The following is a 3572-nucleotide window of genomic DNA, read 5'->3' on the forward strand; positions in this document are numbered from 1 at the left end:
TATTAGTGTATATGTCACTGTGCATTACTTTGCGAAATTTAATATTTACCATTCAAAATTGTGTAATATCCAAGGGGCCAACTATTTGGCATTTCAACAGATCTTAAAAGAATAGTGTTTGGGTTTTGGTCTTTTTTAAACGCTCTTTTCAAATTTCTGCTGGTTTAATAATTTTGTATTTAATTTCCGTGGCATGGCCCTGGTTCAATAATTTTGCATTTAATTTATGTGGCATAGAGTTTATGTTGGTCAGATCTATGTGTTTTTCTAAAACGTTATGGTCTAATAATTTTATATTTACTCTTTTCCTTACGTTCAAAGTTTTAATTGGTTTAATAATTTGGTATTTAGATTTGCAAAAGTAGATGATAATGGATTAGTTTAGGTTCTTTTCTTTGTTGAAACACTGATAAAATTTATGTTGGTTTAATAACTTTCTAGATGCCTGAAATAAACTTTGTTGAATTTGTCCCTGTACATTGGTATAGTTAGGTTAGACATCACATGTTATATGATAAAATAGTGGTGTTATATTGCGTTTATGGATTCATATTTAAACAATAACCAAAGCTTATTTAAAAATATTATTGTTATACAACTTAAATAATAATTATAAATTATGTTAATTAACTAATTATTATAAAAATATTTTTTTGGTAAAAATTAGGTAATTTTTTTTGGAAAAATAATATTAAATGATTTTTTAAAATATATTTTATATTTATAAATTCTATGATGAAAGTTAAAAAGTGAAAAAAAGGAAAAAGAGAATAGACACTTACACTATTTTACAAATAATAATAATAATAATAATAATTATAACACCACCAAACAATAGTTTTATTTTAAATTAAAATGTATAAACATTAAAATAAACATAAGTGAATTAATTTTAATTAAAAACTAAGATCTAATGTATTAATTGTCATCTTCAAAAGTTAATCTTGCTACTTTTGAAAATGCAAAACATATGATCTAATGTCTACAAATATCTTACTCATACAACTTTTCAAAATTAACAAATCTATCGACCCCCTCCCTTTACACCTTTTAGGGCAATTGCGGGTAATATAAAACACCATAAGTCGCAATGCATAATGTCGTTGGGTGCATCTAGGCAACCGACATATCGACAACGACGTTCTCAGACGTAGGCGGAGGGCAACTACGCCCCGATTCTTCATCCCGTACCTCCTCTTCTCGTAACGCCGATGCAGCGCCACAGTTCACACCATTCTTCTCGTTGTCCTCGCAAGCGACGCTCCTCCTGTAAATCGGACAGTTGGAGCACCTGGAGAGCCAGGCGTCCGCGCACTGCACATGGAAGGCATGGCTGCATGCCGGGATCACACGGCACCGTTGCCCGCTCTGGAAAGGCTCCGGGCAGACCACGCACTCGGCTTTGCCGCATCCCGATGGCGCTCTTCTCCTTCGTGGCATTCGACGGTGGGTAGTCGCTGGAGTTCAGTCTCCGAAAGGCCCTGCTGCTTAGGAAGCTTGGCGTTGTCCTCTAATGGCCATTGCCGTCGCATCTCGTGCAAAATATCGTAAGAGACAAGCCACAGGTACGCCACCATCACAATCCCGATGGCCGCGCAGAGAAGCAGCAGCGACACTACCACCGCTAAAACCATTGTCGCTATCATTGTTCTCCTACCAAAATTTGTGTGTATTTCGTCTCACAAAATAATATAAGAGAAAAGAAAGACGCTCTGAGATGGATAGAAGGGAAGGCAGCTGGGCGGGCTGTTAAATCCATAGTTACCAAATTCGGCCGTATCGCCGAAAAAAATTCGTAAATTCGTAAATTCGATTCGATTCGCGAATTAAAACGGCAATTCGAGTTCGGCTTCGGTAAAATGTACTCGATATTAGAGTTCACGATTCTTCGCAGATTTTTAATCATAGTTACAGATTCGAGCATCCCATTTATTATGAATGGCATACGATTAACGTTAATAAATGATAATGGTGGATGTAGTCTTATGCAATAAGAAATTTACATGAAATGAAATACTTAGAAACCTATGATAATTATGTTTTTATGAAGTCAAGTAAATAATATATAATTTATAATGTGTAGATTTATCAAATTTCATTTATAATTTATAGTTTTATCATTTCATTTATAATTTATAGTTTAAATTTAAATGGAGGAGAAAATTTGTATAAATTATTTGAGTAAATAATTTTTTTTTTAATGGATTTGATTGAGATTTAATAATTGATAAAGTAACTCTATATTTTTAAAGAATCTTTATAAATAATTGATATATTATTTTATTATGAATCTAAAATACTTGATAAAGTGGAATTTAGATGCTTTATTGTAATGTGGAATATTTTGAAAATTCATTTTATATTAAGTATCATATAATTTATAATGTAAGTGGGTAAATGGATCAATACAAAAATTCTTAAAACCTATTATCATACTTGCTATTTTACATGTAAAACTAAGTCAATATATAATTTTATATGCAATATTTATAATTGAGAATAGCCCTGCCACCCCGCGCGGCGAGCCCCAGGATGACGTGGGGGGCTGCCGCAGCTTGACACTAGGACAACTAGCGAAAGGCCCACAATTGATTGATTATAAGCATAGTTACCAAGTTCGTCCGAATCAGGCTAAAAAAATTCGAAAATTCGCCAATTTGATACGAATATCGTATTATTAAATGAAATTCAATTAGGTTTTCAAGTATAAGTGGTTGGATAAGCGATTAAATGAAAAATTAAATGCCTCAAAATCCGCGATCGTAAATGTAACAGATTGTAGATTGTTCATTTAAGAGCGAATGTTAATGGTGGAAGAAATAGTGGTAGGATGGCACCCGCATAGAAAGAAAGAAACTGGAAAAATTGGAAAATCACAGTGGAATAGGAAAGTTTATAATTTTCCAACTTCATTATTGTTTTTATGGATTAAAAAGCTAGTAAATTAGGAAAAGGAAGAATCTGTTACACTGAATCCCTAACAGTTTGTTAATTTGTAATACATGTTAATTTTGCAATAACTGATTTTATGAAATTTTAGATATTTCTAAAAATGTTTATATTTATTAGGAAGGATTATAGATAAATCATTTTTAAAATTAGAAAAATATTTTAGATTTAAATTTAGAAATAAAGAAGTATTGAAGGGAAGGGAAGTTTTTTTTGGTGAATTGTATTTGTAAAATTATTATAGTATCTAGTTTATTGAATGTTATTCAAAATTCAAAATAAATTTAGAAAAAAATGGGCTGAAAATATCGCGGACACAACAAGAAATTTTTTAAAATGACAGTTTTCAATATATATAGTGTCGAATTTTTTTCGAATTAAAAATTTCTTATTCGAATTTTTATCGTATCGTATCGAATTCGGATTCGAATTCGAACTTGGTAACTATGGTTAAATCCATTAATTCTGCTAATGTGCGACGCTAAAGCCAAAAGTGCACCTAAAATAAAAAATGAAAAAACCGTCTACATGTAAAGTAACCATGTATAACCCGGACCATCCATATAAAATGTCCTAAATTTAGGATCGCTGAATTGACACGTGGACGCTCTTGATGTGCTGTA

The 3572-nt window shown here is 31.8% G+C and overlaps 1 pseudogene; it reads right to left on the reverse strand.

Annotated features, from left to right (window-relative positions):
- Positions 1 to 1002: 1002 nt before the first annotated feature.
- LOC149140122 (E3 ubiquitin-protein ligase ATL23-like) lies at positions 1003 to 1750 on the reverse strand (annotated as a pseudogene).
- Positions 1751 to 3572: the final 1822 nt, after the last annotated feature.

Source organism: Pinus tabuliformis, chromosome X (assembly GCF_031772625.1).
Source record: "Pinus tabuliformis cultivar Carrire ecotype Pingquan chromosome X, CPIR1, whole genome shotgun sequence".
NCBI classification, from domain to species: domain Eukaryota; kingdom Viridiplantae; phylum Streptophyta; class Pinopsida; order Pinales; family Pinaceae; genus Pinus; species Pinus tabuliformis.